This window comes from Taeniopygia guttata, chromosome 9, assembly GCF_048771995.1.
Source record: "Taeniopygia guttata chromosome 9, bTaeGut7.mat, whole genome shotgun sequence".
Lineage (NCBI taxonomy): Eukaryota > Metazoa > Chordata > Aves > Passeriformes > Estrildidae > Taeniopygia > Taeniopygia guttata.
Window position 1 is genome coordinate 8,602,984 of NC_133034.1, and position 23,940 is coordinate 8,626,923.

A 23,940-nucleotide genomic window follows, 5' to 3' on the forward strand; every position below is an offset into this window, starting at 1 on the left:
CACATTTTCATGGTGGCTAACAGGTATGTCATCCTAGAAATTTCTCCCTTGGCTAGAGAAAAAAGCCCACCATCACCAGCACTGGCTTTTAGCACTGCAGAGCAGAGAGAAAATTCCCAGGCACGCAAATCAGTAAAAAAGAAAGACTGTTCCCAGTATTTACTGTGTGACTCACTCCCACATCTTGTCATTTATCACCTACACTACCTTTAGGGTTCCCCTGCTACACGCAGGCTCCTGTTGGGAGGGCATAAGCCCCTGCACAGCCAGGGTTCACTCTTGCTGTTTCAACCTTCCCTCACTCTTTCCCTGCTTCTCTTATGAAGCCCTCCAGTGGGAAAAGGAGAGGGATATTAGTAACACATTTATAAAAGAGCAAGTTACTTCATTCTTATTAGCCAAAGCTATTTATGAAATGTCCTTAACAAGTCCTGACTTTACGATGTGCCACAAGCCATCTGTGGGAGCACTGGGAGATCAGCCTGGTGTCACTGGCTGGGGCTGTCACAGGACCAGAGGGCCTTGGGAAAACCCATTGCTCAAGTGACTGAGATTTACGCTTCCACAGTTCACATGCATCATGGTATTAGATAAGGTTCCACTTGCAAGGTGTGTTTTGGCCGTGCTTCAAACAGCCTTGGGGTTTCCATTAAAATCAGCAGCTCCAGCTCTGGTAGGGAGAACTGCAGGGGTTAAACCCAACCTCACATGTCAGGAACGATTATTTTTTTGGTTTTGGTTTGTTTTTTTTTTTGTCCCTGAACACAAATGCAAACCCACCACATCTGGCCCATCAGCCAGGCACCAGCAGAATGCAAAGGCAACACCTGAAAAACAGTTTATTCTTCCTGGGGTGGGAATTGCCCAACAAAACAAACAAACAAGGAAAATAACCCTTTTATATATATATATATATATCTTATTTGCACTATCTGGTGAGCAAGTTGCTGTATCACTATGTGTCCTGGGTTTAACAACAGCAGCAATGAAGTGGTAGATGCTGGTCTTAGATATTACTCCTGGTTTTCACTGTCTCAGCTCAGATGAGAACTATGCCTTAGTCTGTGTATGACCAGGAGAGACACCCATGGGAAGGATCTTACTGCCACATATAAAGACAAGGCATTGAAAAACAGAATACAAGAGAAAACCAAGCTGACTGCTTGTATCCACAAAATTATTTCTATTATTCATCGTTTTAACATTAAACAGGTAAACTCTAATATTACTCTTAATATGAATATCATAATCCACAGAAATCATTAAACAGTGAGCTATCTTTAGAATTTTGGGGGTATTAAAATACTTACCTATTCAACAATCTAGCTCAAGGCTGAAAATCCTATTTGGACTATAACATGCTTCTAGACAGACAAGAAAATGTTGTAGGTAAAGATTTTTGTGACCATTCCTCCCTGTCTTTTCATACTCCATGGTTTAAAAGGGAATAGATGTATTAGTGGGTACTGCAAGGTCAACACTCTGTAACTCAAGGATTTTTTTCCCCCTCGTTTCATGCACTGTATTTTGTTTTCTACTATATTATGCCAAGTTCATTAATATTTCAAGACCTGAAGAAAGCTCTCCAAACACACTGGCTGCTCCTAAAGCACACACAGCCATTTTGCTTCAAAAATCAACTACTCCTGAAGACTGTTTTCTTCATTTTTGTGTGCTCAGAGATTCACCACATTTCATAACAGACATAAAAAGGCATTAGAGAATGTGCTGCATTAAACCAGGAGTTCTTTGCCCCCAAGAGCTCCATGGTAGCGCCACTTAAAAACTCAAACCTAATCCTGTAAAAGCTGTTCTTAGCATGAAGTGCTGCTGACACACCTATTACAACTACAGATGGACTTTTTTTTGAAGGGTAATGATTTAGTAGGCAAACAAGAAGCCTGTACAGAACTCATTCCCTGGAAGTCTTTATTGCTTGCTCATGACAAATCTTCACGCAGCTGCTTTTCGAGGAAGGATTTGCTGGGTGAGACCCAGCATGAATGGGGTTCTTACACAGTTTTCGAAAGATGCCTTTGTAAAAAGATTAGTTCACATGTGCAATGCAAACTTTGAGTTCAATTTCTTAGCTTTGCCTTAATTAGTTCTTTCTGTGAGGTTTCTTTTTGTTTTTTAAAGGAGAAAAAAGGTTTTCTCACATTCAGGTCACCCCCAAGTGTAACACGGTTACAATCAGCTGCACCACATTCAAGGGAAATTCTCAAACAAAAATATTTTCAGTTCACAATTTTTCCTCAGAACAAATCACATTAATTTAAATAGACATCAGCTTTAAATAATCATGCTGATATCTCTGAGTTTTAATATTAAAATCTATTTGATTTCTATTCCTCTTAAAGCGAGACAAGATCTGGCAAACATTGCTGTCGTTATTACATGACTTTTTCCTTCTTTTTTCCAAATATATCAGAGTGATGCATGTCAAAACTGCAAAAATTGCTCTGAAGTATTACAGAACCTCAGTCAAATCTAGATGTAAATTTTCTCAAGCTGTTTTTCCAACTCAGTTTTCACATTAAAACCTGATTTTCAGACTTAAAGATTCCTCAAAAAAAGATAAAGAATACATGTGTGGGCTGCAAAGTCTGCTTGCTTGGTCTCTCCAAGTGCTGAATTTTCTACTAGCAAATTTCAGACAGCATCAGAATTTAAAACTCATCTCATTGTGGGGCTCTAATCACAATCTTTTTAAACACCACTACAACAAAATACATGTAATACATTGGTTTTAACTACTTTTAAATAAGCTATGTTCTTGGGCTTTTTTATTGGGGGCAGGGGAAATGTTTAGGAAAATTACTCTTTCAAATTAGAGTTCTTTAAAAAAAAAAATCCCCCGATACTTGCTCTTAAATTGTTCCTTTATCCTTGTGGAAATGGCAATAATTCTTTCCAAGTTTGGAAAAGGCTTGGCACACCTAACAGTCCTTTAAAAATAAATTTAAAATTGTGTAATGTTTGCAAAGGGTTGGATAAAGGAATAATCCCAACCTCTTTGCTGACAAGTTCCTAAACCATTAAAAATGCAGTGCACATTTAAAACATCTCAGGGAGCTGCAGGCAGAGGCTCTGGCAGTGCCTGGAGGCTGAGCTGGGAGACACCCCTGAGCCTGGCTGGGATCTGAGCACTGATGGGATGGGGAAGCCCCAGGCTGGAAACTGCTGGGCAGGAGCTCTGGCAGCAGCCCTGGACACCAGGGACAAGGCCAGGAGAAATCCTGCTGGAAGCCCCAGCCTCTGCTGAAGAGGATTGCAACCAAGAAAATACTCTTTTCTGATTAGGACCTCATAAAGCGACTAGAGAGAAATCCAAGCACAGAAACGTGTTTTTATTCAAGTGACTCTAGTTAAGTCACTAAGCTGATATTAGAAGCAAATGTGACAGAGATGTTGTGAAGTGCCCATTCACAGAAGCCCCGTGGGATGCAGCACTGCCTGCAGAGCCATGGCCATGAGATCCCTGAGCCAAAGGCTGAGCTCTCCACACAAGGAAAGGGCCCCCAAACAGGACAGGACCACAACCAAACCATGCTCCTGCTGCACCCTCCTGCCCAAAAGGAACCCTCTGTACCCCCAAGAACATTTATTGTCATAGGCAAGCAAGCAATCCTGCTAAAACCTGTGCAATCAGCTCAATTGTCAGAAGCTATGCATTCCAGCTCCCTTTCTTGAAGCAGAAAAATATGTTAGCTACATACTCAAGAAAACTTAAAAATTCCTTGAGAAGCAATTTTGAATCAAATCTCTCTCTGCACACAACAGAAGAGGGAAAACCACTTTGAAGTCAACGATTGTAGCCAACTTTAAAGATAAAGACTCCAAAATAGTACTCTTGGTGGAATGAAGGACAAGGCAAATAACTTAGTAAGAGATATTTCAATGTCACATTTATACATTTCAGTGAGAAAAGAAATTTGTGTTTAAAGAGTTGAAAAAATACTTTGATGGCACATTTGATGTGTTTCATGACTGGTTACACTTTCTACAGCTTTTCTCTCTGATAATATTTTGAGCTCACATTTTAACTGCACCCTTAGGAACAAAAAGTTACTTTACTTTTCCCCTTGAATGTTGTTCTTAGTCTTTAAGAGGATGGGTTTTCTCTCTCACATCATAACAAAACTACATCTGCCACAAAAGAAGGCAGTGTCTTCTTAGATTACTTTTATTGCTATTACCATTTCTGAACAGATTTCTGTGTGTTAATTATAGAACTCAATTGTTTGGATAGTCTCTTTTGATGAGCTTTCTGCCCTGCACCATGAACCCCTCTGTTATTGTACAGCTGTTTTACTTCCAAATGCTCATCAGGGTTTTCTAATTGTCAAGCTGTCCCAGCAACCAGGTCTTTTGACCTAAAAGTCAAAGAAAGGGAGTCACCCTTGTCTCCCCGACATGAATACCCCAGCAGTCCCAGTGGCCCCCCTGATACCTACAAGACAATGCCTTTCCAGATCATTGCCACTACAAGCATAATTTGGTTTGGGGTGAAATGAGAAGATTTGAAATAGGATGAATTAATGAGTTTCTTGTAAAATTAAGTCATTCTCCTGGTCCAATCTAATTACTCACTGTAATACCCCTGAGGGTAATAAATAAAGATCCTCAGAAGGCAAGCAGGGAAGGAAAAAAAAAAAAAAGCTTTCTCTTAAGCATTTCTTAAAAGTCAAGTTGTAGAATATGATGTGATATACCAAATGCTCTTTCCAAATAACGTCAGGTTCCTTTGATGTTCACATTGTAAGATCTTTGCCTCCTGTTAATAATGACTGTACTATTGCTACACATAAAAAGGAGCTCCCCATCTTTAGCTCGTATCTCTGATGAGAAAACCAGTATTTCTACATACTAAGCATGTATTTTCGATGCATGAGTGGCACAAGGAAACACAAAAATCCCACTGGGGAAGAGTCTAGACTGTTTGACTGCAGAGCACTTTTACTCCATGATTGGGTAAAAACTCAGGAAGTTCAAAACAGAAATAAAGGGACCTTGGAACATTAATATAGTATGATTTGAAATCCAAACTCTGAGTATCCAAGCCACTGGACCTGTACATGCAGATACCCTAGCAGGTTAAGCACTCAGACCGCCTTTGCAAAGCTGCAGGATAAACCAGGTGGAAGAGCATTTCACACACCCAATCTGATCAATCATTAAAAAAAAAAAAATTAAATATCTTTGGATATTTTTTTCCCAGTATAGCTTCCTTGGCTGCAGGTCTGCCACTAGTGCTGTGGTTTGCTGATTTAAGGCTAGGGACTGAACCCATGATGCCAGTCACAGCAGGACTCAAACATCTTTGGTAAATCTAAGAGTACCTTGCCTGATTGTGCAACCATGGAGACGTGATGATCAGCCTCTGTGGCCAGATTTTTATTTGGCTCATGGGAGACTAGAAAGTCAGTTGCCTATTTCAGTTCAAGAAGTGAGGAGCAAGATCGATCTTTGGTGTGGAAACAAGCCACCATCACCATCCAAGGTCTCTCACTGAATCCTCAGGAGGGAAAGGGATGCGGCACTCGTGCTAACTGCAAGGTGCCCATTGCCACAGCCTGTTACAGACAGCAGGGAATGGCAGTGCACTGGCATCAGCCAAATCCTGCTGCACCACCAGCCACATCCCACCAGGTCCACTTCTCTTATGTTCCTCTGTACTCAGTCCTCTCCTGGAATACTTCACTTTGACAGACTCTGGTGGACCTGGAGGGCAGCAGCCAACACTGCCAGTGAGAGCCAAGGCAAAAAGGCATCCAGCGCCTCTGCCATGTCCTTGGGCACTAAGTCTCCTCCCCTGCTGAGGACTGGGACCGTGTTTTCCTCACCTTACCTATTGTGCCTGCAGAAGGAGGTGTCCTTGGTGTCCTTCATATCCCACACCAGACAAACTCCAGCTAAGCCTTGGCTTTCCCAACACCTCCTCTGCATCTTCAGGCAATGGCTAGACTCCAGAATCCTCCTGGATGCTTCTCTTGTGTGTCTGAGCTGTGCCAAGGGCTCTCTGCCCATCCACCTTGGCCTTCTGCAACATCCCCTTTACCTTCTGCAGCTGCTGTGCATGTGCTTGCAGCAGCTTGTCCTTTAAAACCCACCAGCCCATGTTAGCTTCTTCACTGCCCTCCTGATAAAACTCCTGAACAAGCCAAAATCTTCTGACCTGAATTCCAGAGCTTTCTTCTTTTTTTTTTTTTTTTTTTTGTTTGTTTTGTTTTAATATACATGAAATCCAGGGAAACAAACCATGAAAAATGAAGTATCCAGCTCAGCAAAGTGCATAAGCTCAACAGGACTGGACATGTGACACGGCAATCTGTTCAAGAGAGAGCTACAGGCACTAACAAAACTCCCAGGTGTATGACACAAGAACCAGAATGGCCTATTAATCCCAGCCAAGGAGGTCCTGCTCACCTGGGTATCATTTTCTTTGCACAGCCTTCAGAGCCAATTGCCAGATGTTTTTGCCATGCACTTGGGCACTGCACGCTGTGGGCACAGACCCACGGCACCGCTGGCACGGCCACACTGCCAAATCCTCTCTGCAGGGACAGGGTTTGTGGGTTTGGAGTGCCACTCCTAAACAGCATCAGTTCTCCCGTGTTTCACACAGAGAAACACTTTGTTTGTCTTCTACAGAAATATTACAAATCAACTTGTACCTCGTGCAAAAGAAACATAATTATGCTGATAACGCAATAATTTCAAAAGCTTAAGTCTGCTTCATCAGTCTCCTTTTTCTAAAGAAACTAGATAGTCAAAATCATAAGCCAAAAAATTCAACATATGCAATTCATATATTAAGTTTAATAGCTACATACAAAGAAAAGTAAAAAATGAAAAATTAGCTTTTATTCTTAAAATTTATTAAGAATTATTCTTATCCTTGCTCCATAGCTAATAGATCACAACTGCTATAAAAACCTCTTCTTAGAAATATACAAATTTGAAAATCTCACATTTCTATATATTAATAATAATAATACCTTATCGATGCAACCCTTTTCTCTGCTACAGCTGTGGTAGTTGGAGGGAATAGCTGGGAATAAGACTGACATTTCCCACATCATGCTCACTCCTGGTCTTTGACAGCACCCTGATCTCACGTCAGCTCTGTCAACCCCGCCAGCACACAAAGCTTCCAGCCCTGCACCAGAGGGGGGAACAGCTGGAAAATCTCACCAAGGAAAATCAGCCCCTGGACAGAACACTTGCTGCATTGGGGTTTTGTCTGCAATCAAAATAAAAATAGAAAGCTAAAAATTCAAGGACTAGGTGAAAAAAATTGTGACTGAAAATAACCACCAAAAAAAAAAAACCAAAAAAAAAAAAAAAAAAAAGAACACTGTTTCTCAGTGAGAAGTCAGCACTTTCCACTCAGAGAGAAAATCCCAACCTGCTCTGCTCTCTACAGGAAGATATTTGCTAGGACTGGCAGTGGCAAGCGGAGCTGCTGAGGGCCACCAGCAGGAAGCACTGGGGACACTGTGCCTGCACAGTGGCACAGGGATGTGGCCCTTCCTTCCAGGCAGCAGAGCACTAAAAGCACACACAGCTTCACATTTAAGTGCTTTGAGGAAGAGGAATGTGCTGCTGAACTGGGGACTTGGCAGGTCACTGTTTGCATTTTTACTTTTAAAAAGTATTTCACCAATGGACAGATGCCCTGGTATGATAAAGCGCCGGAGCAGCCGTGTCCTTTTTGGGAGCAGAGAGCACCAGCACTGCCAGCACACTGACCTGAGTGCTAAGGGCATCTCTAAAACTCTGCTCTGAGCCACAAGTTCAGATGTTCTGCTACTCAGGGTGCTCAGGCTGCCACTCAGCTAACTTTGAAAGTTTAATCACCTTTATACAAGCTGTGAGATTTAAGGGATGAGTCAACTAATCAGTTTCAAATAATTAGTCAATTAGAAAAACAAGTTGATGGATTCCTTGAAACAGAAGCAGCACAAGGAGAATCACAAAACTGACAGATTTTCAAGCAAACCTAAGATAATAAGGTGGGTTTTTTTAAATAAAAAAACAGAACAGAAAATCGTGATTTTTGTTCTTTAGCAACTACATTTTACAGGGAGAAAGAAAATCCCTACTGAAATTTTATGATCTATTCCAGTGAAAGCTGATTAATTGGCCTGAATCTCCACATTAACAAGCCCTAATCCTCTTGTCAGGAGACCTGCTTACAAGCTTCTCTCCCCAGTGGTGTAAAAGCACTGATGAGAAGAGAGATCTGTATCTCAAAAGCACTGTCCAGCCAGCCTGGGATTATCTCTCTTCTCCTAAATCTTAACAGCTATTTAGAAAGGCAATTAAACCTCCAAAGTTAGATAAGCCTGTGATAGAGCACAGGATCAGCTTGAGCACTTCAAGACAGAAAGGCCCACCACAGAGTTCTGACACTACTGTTTAAAATGTCTGTTTGGTCCTAACACAAGCATCAGCTCAGGGTCCTGGACTTTGCAAAGATTGTACTCATAATGTAAGCACCTAACACGTTATTCCCCGTTATTTTAAAGGTGCTTGTATTTTACACAGGCAATAGACATTGCAAGTTGGCTGAAATAATTATTACATTAATACCCCTTAACAAATTGCCTATTGTAAAGAATTTGAGGATTGATCCTGCCCTTAAATCCCTTAATGCTGTCTCTTTTGTGCAAGCAGAATTTCACTCTGCAGCAGAACCCGGCATAGCTGTAATGTTTTTGCTACTGTTTGAACTTGTATCATGAGTGTGATGGAGCCACATCATGCCAGCAAACTAAAAGCTACAGTGTTTTTCTGGGCTTTTTTTATTCTCGCTTTAACTGTGAGCAGCCTGGAACACAATTAAACCTCCTATCTCCAGAGCTACAGCAAGATGTCTTAATATGGTTTAATCATCACATCCTCTCTAGATGGCTGTACAACATTATATATAAACAACGAGGGAAAAAAAAAAAGCTATTTTGGTCTCCCCAGAGAATTGCTTGACACAAAGGTTTTGGAAGATGCCTAAATATAGACAGTTCTGGTGAGATCCGGGTCTATGCAAGATAACAACTCTGCACTATTTTTGACTGTTTAACAAAGACGCAGGGAACACAATGACTTCAAAAAACCACTGCTTTGGCTCTCTCCAGCACTAAAGAAAATAGACAAGGTGCTTACAGAGTCATTTAGTTAGGGAAAAAACCGAGTCCAACTCTGTGCTGCCAAGTCCACCACCAAGCCACGTCCCTAGGTGCCACATCTACACATCTTTTAAATACCTTTGCTTCTGAGAGACTCCCATCAACCCCACTGTAAAAAACTATCAAACCTCTACTAAGTAGTACATCAATCAAACTAGTGGCATGCAAATCCTGATCCATTAAGTACTTCACACTTGATTACCCACGACACTTTAGAGAGGGTCATACATTGATGAGTTGCTTCTCTCTTCTTTGCCCTTTGCTATATGGAGCACATGAGCACTTTTAGTTCAATACCAATGCAGAATTTAGCACAAAGCTCAACTTCAGCAAGAGGAAAACAGCAGCTCAGTTTGTCCTTTTCTCCCTAAATCTGCTCAAGCTGCATATTTCTCTGTTCTACACAGATCCAACCTTTCCAGGAGTCTTGGACTTGAGGCACATGCAGCTGCACCCTTATTTAAACGTGGCATTCCCTACCGAAGAGGTTGTGAAAGAGGAAGACTTAAACCACCCAGGATTTCCCTAGATGCCTTTTTTCTCCCCCAGCTCTCTCCTAGATATGAAAATCAAGCTGAAGTTTCACAGAATGGGTAAGGTTGAAAGGGACCACTGAAGGTTCTCCAACCTCTCTGCTCAAGCAGGGTTCTGCAGAGCACATTACTCAGGATTGTGTCCAGACCACTTCTGAGTACTTCAGGGAAAGAGATTTGCCCCTCACTGGGCTAACCTACAAACCCCCAAACATGCCAGGAGCCATCTGGAAGCTATTCACCCACACTTGTTCTCCCTTACAGCCTGAAGCTTCTCAAGGAGGGGCAGTCCCACAGCTACACGGGACACCAAGACAGGTCTAACTCCCGGCTCTGCCACAGAGGCTGGGAACAGCTTGCCTGACTTGCCTCTGGCATTCATGGACACAGCAGTGTGTATCACTGTCTTAGAGAGGAAAAAACATTCATTTTCCTCCAAGCTGGTCTGGCCTCACCTTCTGCTCACTAACTTCCAGCTCATCTCTCTACAGATCATGGGAGATTCCTGCGCTATAGATAACCCTCTCACTGGAGTTAACATGAAAGAAGCAGGGAGCAGAGGAAGAGAAAGCAGGGCTGCTCCTTTGAGTCCCCTAAACTGAAATGGGTAACTACACAGACATCCAAAGTGTATGCTTCAGTATCCCTGCCTCAGTTTATCCACTTAGGAAGTGGCAATAAGATTCACAATACATACACTAAAAGATGTTGTGAGGTTTAATTAAGCAATAGAGCACTTGGAGATCTCCAGATAACAAGATGCCTATAAAACAAGAGGAGGTGATTATTTCTGATGAAACAAATCATGGCAACAGCCTTGCTCAGCAGGGAATACCCAGGGCTGTCTCAACTCTCCTTTTACAGCCTTGATGGAGGAAGCTTGTAGAGAGTGTTTACCTGCTCTTTTGCATCTCAGGCTTTGGTAGGACATTCAAGAGGATGTAGCCAAATGCCTGCATGGGCTGCAGTCTCAGACATGTGAAATACAGCCCCGATTTAAAAATCAAAGAGCTGGGAATCTTTTCCTGTCAACAAGCCTTCCAATAGAGAAGAATAATTTAGCAAGAATAGCTGAAATCTCCCACCTTAGGGTGATTGGGTGGCTGTGAGGAGAAACGCGTTTTGGCAGTTCCCACATTCTTTTGTCAAACTTCTGTTGTCTGGGAAAGAGCAGAGTGCCAGAAGCCCTTGCAGGTGAATACCTTGGCTGTTTCATGCTCATTTGATTCAGAGCAATAGCGTGTTTATCTAGATGTTTGGAAAGTTATTAATGAGATCAGCAAATCCTTTCCATGTATAAATTGTAAATCACCTTCAGCAATGCCATGTAAGTTATCAAGTCAAGTGAGAACATGCCTATTTATCTGTGATAGTCTTTTATCACCAATAAATAAAAGCAAGACAGGGAATTACCTCAGGAGAAAATAGCTCTGAAGCAGAGTCTGTTAGGTCACCAACAGAAACAGCAGCACAGCAGAACCCCTGTGAAGTTGTGTATCATGACATTCTGAAGGATATGCCCAGGAGCAGCACTGCACCAGTGCAGAAGGAGCAGGAAAGCAGCTCTCACTGCTGACCCCATTCAGGTGCATTCAGAATGCTTTCCACCAGCATTTTCTCTGCACAGAGCAGATGCCTCCCCCAAGCCATCCTCACACATCCCTGCACACTGAAGGAAAGGAAGGCACTTGATGTGCAGAGGCTGGTTTGGAGGACCTGCTGTCACAGCCCCAGCAAACAAGAGGTTCAGAAAAACAACAGCCAAAGAGAGACCAGTTTTATGAGGGGCAGCTGGGGGTTCTGGACAAGAAGAAATACAACTTCAGCTTTTAAATCCTTTACTATTCTGAATTCATAATATCTTTGGTATCTTTAAATCAGAGCTCTGCCCATCCATCTTCCAGGTCCAGGCAACCCAGAGATTTACAGGACAGCTGCTGCTCCAGGACTACAGGATTTGGCCCAGTAATGCAATGGACATATCACCTGGTAAAACTTTAAAATAGGGGTTTTTACAGAGGCAGACATTTAATGAATGCTTTATGAACTCTTCAAGGGTCCTGCAGAAAGTCTCCCTTTTTATGAGGAGGTAAATTAAGTAAAGTCCTGGGGGAAAGAAGCCAGTGTCAGGCATGACCAAAAATAGCTGTGATAGGTCTCTTCTGTCCCAGCTTAGGACTTGCCAGGAAGCTCCAGGGAGGTTCTCAGCAGACACACCAGTGAGCAGGAGAAATGATTAATTACAAGAGGATGGCAGGGCCCTCTGACTTGCTCCAGGGGAAGCATCTGGAGTGTGAATCCACCTGCACCAGAGCAAAACCACAGTGGCTGAAAGCCTACATGGTGGAGGTGCCTGTTTCCCCTGTGGGAGATGGAGCTCACACTCTGGGCACTGCAGGAGGCACCAACCATGGCATCATAACACAGTTTCAAGACCAGCTCCAGCATGAGGAACGAACCCACAGCTGAACCAGCTACTAAAGCAAATGAAGACTTCTCAGGTGGCTGGGTTAATGTCAGCTACTGCTCTTCCCTCTCCCCATACAGATCCCAGGATGCCAACCCCATCTCCAGTGGGGCTTTCTCACGTTGCCTCGAGCCTCCTGCAGCCCTGGTCACCAGAGCAGGTACCCAGAGGGCACACACAGTCCCCAGGCTGGGACAGAGGTCGGGACACAGCCCAGCCCACAGAGCCTTCACAACAACAACGGTGACACACAAGAAGGAAAGTTTCCCTTCCAATTCCTGCTGGATGTCACACAGCTGCTAATTAGGAGAAAAGTGACAAAACACAGTTTTGCTTCTTAATCTGGAAAAACATCTGTCTCCAACAAAACTACTGGCAAATAAACTCAACAATAAGATTCCATTTTGGCTCAGAGGCCCCCATGGCTGACACGATAGAGCTATTTATTCAAATATCTACACAATACGTAAATTAGTGCAAGATAATAAAGAAATTAATTGTGGTAACCATGGACCTATTTAGAAATGGCCAAAAGCACCGCTGACTTCAGTCCAGGCCACAAAAATTTACTCCAGCAAAGAAGTGTGGTGGCAAGGCTGGAGCTGGCGCGTGACTCACGTCCGCCCGGATCACCTCCCGCTCTTCCTGATCCGATAAGCTATCAGCTCAGAGCTCTTATGAGCACTGCTTTATCTACTCTCACTAAACCATATCAAGACTTAATTCTGCCTCAACAATTAACAAAATGCTATCACCAACATCCCAATTGTATCTAAGATGGCTTAGGAGAGCGAGGTTTTAAAATGCTCTTGACATGGTGATCTTACAGAAGTTAAACAAATTTGCTTGGGTATGCAGGACTATCTTTTTTCAGCATATATTTCTCATGTTTCAAGAGATCTCAAAGTCACACAGAGTAACCTCCACTCCCACCTTCAGCCAAGACAGAATAGCTGAGGCAGAAATGGATTTTTTTTTCCCCTTTCTCTCTGCCTCTGTCAACTACCAGCAGGGTCTTCTGGAAGTAGAAATACCTTGCAAAATTTCATTGTCTTCCTGGTGTTCCTCTGACTGCTGAGTTTTATACAGTGAGGCACCTTACGACTACAGATGGATAATCCTCTAGAGCAGCCCTACTGTCCACCTATGGCCACACACAGAAGGGTTACTTGCACTCTGCCTTTAACCATCAAAACTGAGTTCCCAGAGGATTGTTAGGTTGCTCCAGCAAGGAGTCCTTCAGGGACCACCATCTGCTTGAATTTGCAAGCACTTTGTCACTTTTTTGCCAACATTTTTACTAAACTATTAAAAAACCATAGGAGAGCCTGTACTTTCCAAAACTAATGTTCAGCTCAGCGTAGCAGTTTTCCATATTCCTCACTTGTAATTACTTAGCACTTTCTCTTGCATGCATTCATTAAGAAATATAAATTTAAATAAACAAACCCCAGATTTTCTCGCAGAACCAAACCATTAAATTTGTACATAATCAAAACTTGAGGCAGTTAAGCAGAACAGGAGGAAATGTGCTGGCTGCAATGATTTAGTTATGGCATGTCTGATGTGCCAAGTTTATTTTCTAGACATAATTTTCCTATGTGGAGGTGCAGCCAAACAGCAGCCATTAATGGATCAGTAAATCTGCACTGTGCCAGGCAGAGCCCCAAATACATGAGATCAGCAACCAACTGGGGGAAGAGAGGAGAAGGGGATTTTTACTATATTTTATTCTTATGTATTTGCTCACGTTTTCTGAATGAGACACTTAGGGCTATTTTTGCAGTTGTACCCAACCCATGGGAGATAAGGAATCTTTTATAAGACCCATATGAATCACTTTTGCCAACATTAAGTGGATTTTGGTATTGCAAACACTTAGTGACTTTAGTCAGGCATGCACCAAAGAAGCCAAGGCCAAAAGACAGAGCAGATGCTCTGGGATATTAAACGGTTTCCCAGAAATATTGTCAAGGAGCAGCCCCAGCATCCAGACAGCTCAGTGGTTACCTGAAAACTCACAGAGAGCTGCTGCTGACTCATAACCCAATTGCACTGGAAATTCTGCAATGGGGAGCACAGGGCTGCCTCAGCTCCTCCGCCTTGTTACGCACAGAGCCCGTGACAAAGAGCATTTGCAATTCAGAGCACTCACAGATTCAAGGTCAAAGTTTCCAACTTTCAAGAATTCTCCATAAGTGCAAAGTCTAAAGCACAGGTACCAACAGATTGATTTTTTTAGCCTCTACCTGAAGAAAGAGAAGATGAGGCTATCATTAGTTCAGCTTCTTGAGGGGGACTTCCCTGTCAGTGTGTGTTAGAGACTCGCTAAACAAAATGTTCTGCAGTAAATCAGATGGAAACGTGAACTCAGCAAATGCCAGAGGCATTGGCAGGCGGATATGAATGGGATATGAATGACAATCAGAAAGGCGTGTCCGGATGCTTGAGCCATGATGAAGTGCTCGTGAAATTTCACCTGCCCAGACTGGGACAAGAGGTTGTGGCCTTCAAAAAAAGAAAAAAAAAAATATATATATATAAGGAAAACAGAGCACTTGATGTGCTAATTAGAAAGTAAATTCTGTGTCTGAACAGATATCCAAATATTCCAGTGTCAGCAGGGAATAAAACCTAGAGATTGTGGAAATTTGTCTGAATCAGACCTCACTAAATGGTCATGGCAAGGTTGGAGGAAGACAGTGCAAGCCAACAGTTACTGCAAGCACCTCTTCAGTCAGAGGGAAGACTGAATTTTTTTCACATAATCATTCATTTGTACTCATGGGCTTCTAAAATGGATTTAGCAGACCTCTGTTCATCTTCTCTAAGCTGCTTTTGACTTCTTAGAAAACACACAGAGCTGATAACAATCCTTGCAGATTGTGAGAAAGAAAAGCAGACAGACATACCTTAGCTGATTAAATGTTGAACATTAACATCCATTACCATCACCAGCAGCTAGAGATAGCTAACAAAGAGGAACATGAAATCACATTACTGCATTCAGCAAACCTTCAGAAAATGTTACTTTTCAGAGTCAAAAATAGCATACCTTACCAGCCCAGATTTCATCAGCCCATTCTGTCAGCAGTAAAACCTGCTTTCTAGGCCACGGCATTTTCCATTAATGCAATGTGATTTGCCAGTGCATTTTGAGAAAGCCAAGGTGAATGTATGATACTGAGAGATGATGGTCAGTAATCCAGAAATGAAAGCCTGAAACTCCTCATGTAGGGCAAGGTCAAAGAACAGCTGCCCATGGAAACCCCTGTACACAGAGACTTGCATACCACATTCTAACTGGTATTCCCAGGAGCTTTGTACTAAGGGTATTTTAAATAAACAGCAACATACATCTCAACAAATGATTTAAAAAATGTGGAGATAATGACTTCTCATATGGCTTTACTACTGCTTGCACTTACAAATACATCACCTTGGTAGTTTTATCTTCCACATTAGTTGATATTTAAGAAGTTCTTCTTATTACTCACACTGTTCTGAGTGTTATATCTGTTCCTAGTAACTGAGAGAGGAAAACAAGCCAAAATAAAACACAATGCTGTTTTTGAAGCCACAATGTAATATCCACATGGGATAAAATCCTGCTTGCGAGTTTCTAAGAACTGTGGTACCATAGAGAATTAGTGATGAAAGAGCTGGTGGAAGTTTTTGATAACGACAACTACCTCTCATAAGTTACAAGCAAATGAAACAAAAATTAACAAGCTCCATAAAGCAATTAAAATCCAAAGAGTAAAGTAGATGTAATGACTCAACAGCCTGATCACTGCTCTCATAAAACCGCCCTCATAATGCATGGTCTGAGTCTCCTCACCCTGATATCACCATAAAATTAAACAGCAAATTGAAATTCCCACTCCTCTATCAGTGGGGTTTCACTGATAGAAAAGTTGTAAGGCAGGAGAAGCAGAGCCAAGGGCTGTGCACTGGGAAGCCTCACAAGAAACCAGGTCTGTGCACCACAGGATGCCTGAGAGGTCAGCTATCAGCACTGCACTGCCTGCACGCTGTGTGCTGCTTTATCAATCCCACCCTTTAAAGAGAATTAAGTGGGCACTGTCACTCACATCCTAGAGGCAAAGCACATCCCTCCTGGCAGTGAAAACAAGCCTCGAATGATTCTCCAGTGGGCTTAAAAAAAAAAAAATTAAATAACCAAACAATCCCCATCCCAAACTGTAGAAGAGAACAAACACCATGTAAACCCCTAATTTCTGCATTTTAAACCTCTCTCATTACTGGGTGGACAATCCTCCTCTTTCCATTCTGCCCCCTGCACTGCCAATAGAATACTGCTTACAACTTGATGTGATTTAGCCTTAAGAGAACATTCTCATTCTAGACTTGCACCCAGCTGAAAAGTTTCAAAGATGTTCTAAGACTCAATATAATAAAACAACTGGCCTTGGTCTTCAAAATAATAAGGCTTTTTTAGTGTTTCAAATAACCAATACGCATTCCATGCATATTTAAACACATCTTTGTATTATTTCTTTATAAAGACAACTTCGGTCCTCACAAAAGAGGCTGTTCATGGTCTTAGGTAATGCAGAGTATATTAATTGGGCAATACCTCACACTTATTTTGGAATGCTAATTCGGACAGAGCCCAGCTCTCACTGCACCCACTGTCACTTGCTGACTCTTTAGAGGGGTGGCAGTGAATCAGGAACACAACAGCACATTTGTGAGGTGAATTTCAAGCATGCTTGGGTGTCACAGTACAGCTTGAGCAGTGGCCATGAACCACCAAAGCCGATGGGTTGAGATTTAACCACCTAGTTTTAGATGGCAGATGTCAGCAGCAGTTTGGGATCAGCTTTTAACTTTGGATGGAGTTAGAGTTCAAAAATTAACTAGATACCCCGGGCCAGTATCTATCACCAAGCCTCTGCCAGGAATGAAGCAACTCCTAGTCTCTGCTTATGCAGCTCATATCAAAGTAACCCTTCAAATTCATTGTATTAAAGAGTCCACACTATGTAATATTTTGGGGCTCCGCCTGCCTGCAGAAAATACAAGCAGCATGTTTAAACAAATGGAATGGCCCATGAAACACAAACCTCCCCAGCCTGGGTTGGAGCAGAGGAGCTCAAAGCAGCGAGGATTTGAATAGATGCCACTGCACCCTCCCTCCCGCTGTCCCGAAGCCATTCCTGAGGCTGTGCCCTGAGGAGGGAAAGTGGAGCTCAGGCACCACCCTGCAGTGCAGGGAACTGGAGGCACCAGAGCGGTGCCCTCTGAAGCAGGAGATTGCTCAAGGAGCTCCAGGAGTGAACGGGGCAGCCCGGGGCTGCTGCTGCTGCGTGCTGGCTGGCACTGGCTGCCCAGGGCCACAGAGCCTGCTGGGCCCTCTGCTCCTGCCCTTGGGACTGCAGGGGCTGGGGCAGCAAGGCTCTGGTGCCTGGGGCTGGGAGCAGCCCCGTGGGAAGGCTGGGCTCTACAGCATCTCCACATCTGCTCTCCAGCAAAGCCTGTCCTCAGCCCCGCTCCTCCTGCCCTTCCCATCAGCACTGCCTGGACCAGAACTAGTGTTAGTCCAGCCCCTGCTGGCCTGAGCATCAGTTTGCTAGAGTTACCTTGTCCCAGTCAAGCCACCAGCAACATACTGTGACTTGCAATGCTACCTCCTTCTGTGCTTCCTTAAGGCACCTGCACATTGCCTTTCCTCTTTTTCAAAATGAAGCTTGGTTAAAATCAATGCAAAATTAAACAGAGGACCAGAAAGATTCTTCTTTCCTTTAAAGGCTTTCCACGGACAAGTATTTTTGGCAACTGGGGTTTTTATGAGCTGGGTAATCACCTAGAATTCTACAAAAGACCTCATTCGGGTTTTGATTATTTATGTGCTTCTTTCTTACACAAAAAGATGCAGTGGAGCAGACAGAAGCTCCCACAGCCAAGCCCTGCCATGGGCACCATCCCTGCAGTTCAGGTGAGGACTCTGGGCACTGCCAGGTGACACATCCTTTCTCTCCACTTGGGAAACATCACTGTTGACCCCAGCCCTTAATTTCCTGCTAATCCCTCCCTGTTGCAATGGCATTCCCAGCAAGAGCATTAAATAACAGCCTGGGGTACAAAAAGAGTGACTAACTCTTTACATTTCCAGTCATACATGGTAATCTCCCAACAGCAACAGCACTGACAAGCCCTTCCTGCACTACTCTATTTAGCAGACATTTTTTTTTTTTTCCTGTGGAAAGATGCTCATAATCATATCTCAGAGCAATTAGAAACACAAATTGTTTTTCCCCTTTCTCCTGGGAGGCACTGGCTGGCGGTGCCCTTGAAGTGCAGGCAGGACAGGCAGGGCTGGCTGCTGCAGGAGCAGGGAGGGCTGAGCCCCAGGGCCAGAGCTCAGCCAGCCTGCGGGATGAGCAGCGCTGCTCTGCAAAGCAGGGCTCAGGCAGAACTGCCTGGCTCAGCACCAGGTGAAACCAGGCAGATGAGGCTGAAAGGATGAATTTTAAAAGAGGAAGAGCATCCCAGTGGGCAGGACAGGTGACAACCCATGACAAGAAGATGCTGCCCTCATTAGGGCTCAGTGTTTTTCAGATAAGGTTTACTCAACAGGACTGGGGAGCAGAGCACCCACCTCACATGAGAAAGTGAGCTCCTAATACAAGGTAAACAGGGGCACTGCAAACTTGTCATATTTTATTGCACTGGTATTGCACTCACCCGTGAGAGCATTACAATGGTCTTTATGACTAAAACTTCAGAATGTTTACACTAAAATCAACCTGAGCCCTCAGCTTAAAAATATATTTCCAATTTTATTAAAATCTAGAAACCAAATTATTTGCTCACATTCACATATTTCAAAGGAATAGTCTTTCTCTGGCACTTCCCTAAGCTCAGGAGTTTATACCAGCAAACAAAATTAGTGTTGTAGGTTGAAGCTACTCTTTGATCTGCTGAATAAATCCACAGTAAATTCAGGTTCAATTACAGTATTCAAATTTATGACATCCACAGTGCTTTATGAAGTTAGTGACAAATGCCAGTTTCATATAGAAAACATGTATTAGCCTGCACAAGCCACAAAAAAAAAGGAAAAATCAATTGGCTCTATACAGATGCATCAAAATGTACTTTGACAGTTTTATACAATCTTTTACATGCATTTGTCAATACATTTGATTGCAGCTATAGATACTGTGAACAACTCGCTGTTACAAATAAATTTTTAGTTTGATACACTGAAAAGTAAAATTTGCTTTACTGATACACCTACATGCATATTCACCAATGCAGTCATTGTTACTGCCAAAATTTCATTTGCATGCAAAATACCTCTGGTGCAAATTACCAATAACATAAGGGAGCCCATGAAATGTTAAAGACTTCAAAGGATGAGAGAAAAACTATTTGCATTTTGGGCCTGATCCAAAGCACATTAAAGTCAAGAGGAATCTTTCCATTGGCCGCAACAGATGTTCTGACTTGAGGAAGTTTTGATGCAAGTCACTGACATAAACGCAGACCAGCAAGACCACAAAATCCACTTTCTAAAGAAACCGAGAGTTAACTTTGCTAAATACTGGTTAACTGCGTGGCAGTTGTCTCAGTTTCTCCCAGGACAATCTCTGCTGCCTCTCCTGCTGTCCACAGCACAGCTTTGTTTGATAGCCCACATTCATTCAGTTTTTACATCTACACTTCCTTCTCTCTTGTTCATGGCTTTTAATTTCTTTCTTGCTCTGCAGATACATAACTTCATAATAGTGCTATTTAATTCCATCAAAGTAAATTATGAGACAAGTATCTAGGCAGGACAATACAAAAACTGTCAAAATATGTTTTGATAGATCACTACCTATAGAGCATCAACTGCTTTCAGTCCTTGAAAAACAGCTAGTGGGTCACATAAAAGATGTAAGCTGCTAGCTGCTGTCATATTTTTGGGGATAATCAGCTTAATCAATGTTCCTTCAGCAACCTCTGTTCTATCCCCTCAGTGTTTTAGGTACAACTTTTCATATGGCATGAATGTAATAATGGCTCCTTCTCCAGGGCAGAAAAAAACCTGTTCACAGAAAGGACAGGAAGCACAGCGTGGAAAATGAAAACAAGTGATTGGACTTGCAACAGTGCAGGTACCAGGCAGATAAATAATAGCGTGTTTATTTACATAAACTTGAATAATTTATTCCTTTTAGGAAGGAGCATTTTTCCTAGTGTGACCTAAAAAAGAAATTAACTACTAAAAAGAGCATTTCTCTACCACCAACATTAGCAAATGCTGTATCTATTCTATATGTGTCACCAGAAAGCAAAAACAAAACCATGCAATAAAACAAAATAAACAAAAACCCAAAACAAAACACCAAAACAACCACCAAAAAAAACCCCAAACAAACAAAAAAAGGTACTAGGACATAATGCACATTTTTCTGCCTCTCTATACTTCAAAATCATAAGCACTCCTCACATTTCACTGTAAAAGGTTTTATTTCTTGGTTCCTGCAGCTCAGGTAATGATATCATAACTCAAAGGTGGTGCAAGGCTCACTATAGCTCTGACCTCGTAAACAATTTTAATATCCCTTCTCCACATCCTAACAGATATAGGACTGCACCTGAGCAGACAATATCTCCTCAGGAGTTACTTGTTTATTCAACTTTTACATGAGCACATGTGGTCCACATTAAAACCAACCTGGATTCAAAGAGAAGGCTTCCTTTGGCATAAGGGGAGCATCTTTCAGCAGGCTGAGACACATCTGCCAAGTGTCTCAGGTGCACAGGAGGGAACGCAAAATTCAGCCAAAGTCCAGCACAGACACGCAAAGCAAGGAGAGCAGCAGCACCTGCGCTGCACACAGCTCCTCTGGGCTGAACCGAGTGCCCAGGAGGCTCCAGAGCAAGGGGAGCAGTGCTGCTGCAACAGGGCCAGGGCAAGGAGCCAGGCAGCAGCAGCAGCACTTGTGCTCCCCTTTCCAGGTGAGCCAGGCAGAGCTCCTCACGGCTACTCCACAGCATCCCTGGCATTCTCCATCACTGCCATGGCTCAGATGCTCAGGGGGATACTAAGGGCAGGGAAATGAAACTATGAATCTCATATGTAGGGCCACAATTCACTGGAAAAGCCAGGGCCTGTCCAGGATCCCTCTGGCTCCACGAAGGACTGAACCAGCAGAGAGGGTTATCCAAGACACCTCAAGAAGGTTCTGTTTAGCTGGAAGTAGCCAGTTAAACTGGAAAGCTGAACAGCATAGCAAGAGCTCTAGCAGCCAAGAGACCTCTTCAGACTGAAAAAGTTTCTCTTGAGGGAAAGAAGCCAGGAGACAGCATGATCAAATCTGTCTTTCTAGGTCAGACGTCAAGAGCTGCTTTTCACCTGTAAGACAACAGTGATCCACAACAACTGTACAAGAGCACTTATCACAGGAGACACGGGTAAGGATGCTCCCAGTCAGCCTATTCCCAGCCCCACAGAGGATAACATGTAGTTAAATCATGCTACTGGATGTCTAACTTGTTCTGAAAATCCTCTGACACTGAGATTCCCCCACATTCCTGGGCAATCTGCACTGGCACTACAGATCTCAGTAATTTTTTTTTCCCTTGGGTCTAGCCTAATCTTTTGGTTTTGCAATTTAAACCCATTTTTTTTTTCTTGCCCTGTTTATCAGCTCTATCTTTACAGCCAAATTCTGTGCACCTCTGGTTAAAGAATAAAGGTGAGACATTTCAAGGTATCTTCAATTGTAAGCAATTCCAACCTTTGAACTACTAAAAGTGAACTGGACAGTAAGCCCTAACATAGGCAGAAGGGATACCTTAGTCTCTTAAGCCTGCTTAAGGGCTACAAATCCATCAATCAAGCTCTGGACTACTTAGAAAGCCAATGTGTAGTGTTTCAATTATTTCCTTCTGGAGTAAGGCCAAAATAAGCTTGTTGATGTGAATAGGTAAAACAGAATCTACTACTTTCTGAAAAATTCCTTTGCGAGGTGCTCTCAAAAATTTATCTCCCCTTACCTTAGCATGAGAATTTATTTGTTATTGAAAGCCTGCCTGCAAGCCTCATGATGCTAAACTCAGGCAATAAACAATTTTTTTTTTGAGAAATCACAGACAGACTGACTGAAGACATAGAAATTAGAACCTAATACAGAAAGAAGACACAGGTCAAATCAGCACTGGGCATCTCAATAAAGCATCAGTATAAAGCATCAGTAATGATTAATAAACTTGAATTTATGCCATACTTATGGCTCTTCTGAAGGTTTTTACATTAATAAAACAGTAAGAAGAAAATACCTGGCAGAGGACAGGGGCTATTTTCCAAAAATAGTAATAAGGTCTAATTTTCATTGACACAACTCATCCATAGCCTCACTATCTGGCTGAGAACTTCCCTGGACAAAATCAATAAGAGCAGTGGCATCAAACAGGGCCAAGCCTCCAGACTGTGGAAATAATCCTTGGAAACATTAGGAGCCTTTTTCCAATTCCTGCCAACACACTGGAGAGGAGGAACTCTTATCCTTTTAATCATGAAGAATTGTAGGTAAATTGTCAGAGTATTGCACTCCATATACACTACATACTTTTTTATAATGGGCAAGTTCTGCCCTCTTCTATACTCTGACAACCCCTACTAGTTTTGAGTGACATAGGTAAAGTATTTGACCTAATTGCATTTTAAAGCCCAACTAAGGTTCTTGCACTCTAAGCTGAGACAGACAACCTTTTTCCTACCTACAAAGTCCCTGTGACACAATACTTCTGACACATAGCAAATTTCTGAAGCATTATTCCTTCCAAACAAGTATCTTCCTTGTTATTTAGCCAGGCTGAAGGGCAGTTCACCGTCATTTATGGCACAGGCACAGAAAGGAGTGAATAGCAATTACTCAGCATTTGTTAAAGGGAAGGCCTCACCTTTAATAATTGCACAGTCACATTTCTTTCCACAGGGTCAACCAGAACTCCGGAAAGGAGACTTGCTGATTGACACAAATATGTTTGTATTTCAAAGGGCAAACTACAAAGTCAAATAAAATGCAATGTTTGCACAAGAGTTAACTTTGTCATTCGGCATTCTCAAAGAGCTCAACAATCCCACGGAAAAATGTCTCTCCTTTGCTACGCTACATTTTTGACTCAAACTTTAATACAGGTGTATAGAGAGGTCAAATTAGCATTACTGCAAAAGGCTAGCTAAACACACAGCCACAAGAAAGAGGAGTTAGTGGCAACCTTTAAAGAAGCAGAGGAATACAGTAGGCAGAATTCCTGCCCCCAATATCCCCACAGTGAGCTGGGAACTGCTAAAAACTCAATACAAGTTAGAGCAGCAGGGTCATCTGATTTCACAGACAGGCAAACCAATGCCCAACCAAACAGGAAAGAGGGTGGGGATCTCCTTTTGCACGCTCTCATACCCCAATTACAGTTCATTGCGAATAAAAACACCAGCTCTGCACAGTCACCGCCTCAGCACAGCCTAATGGGAAGGAGATGAGATAATAGGGCCACATACTGCTCTTGGGACTGCTCCACTCCTGTAAGACATGGGCAGGTCCCTGCAGTGCTGGACCGACCCACAGGGCACCTCCACCAGCCTCTGTCACAGCCAGCGCTGCTCCTCCACAGTGGACAGGGGCTCCTGCCCCTTCCTGGAGCTGGCCAGGCTCCCTCCTCGGCAAAGCTGTGCTCCTTTCCCTTCTGCTGCTGTGACTGTAGGTAGATTTTGCTCTCCCAAATT

At 42.8% G+C, this 23,940-nt stretch overlaps 1 protein-coding gene across 1 annotated transcript in view; it reads right to left on the reverse strand.

Annotated features, from left to right (window-relative positions):
• EPHA4 (EPH receptor A4) overlaps positions 1-23,940 on the reverse strand; it is a 103,631-nt gene that overhangs the window by 63,171 nt on the left and 16,520 nt on the right. The window lies entirely within an intron of this gene.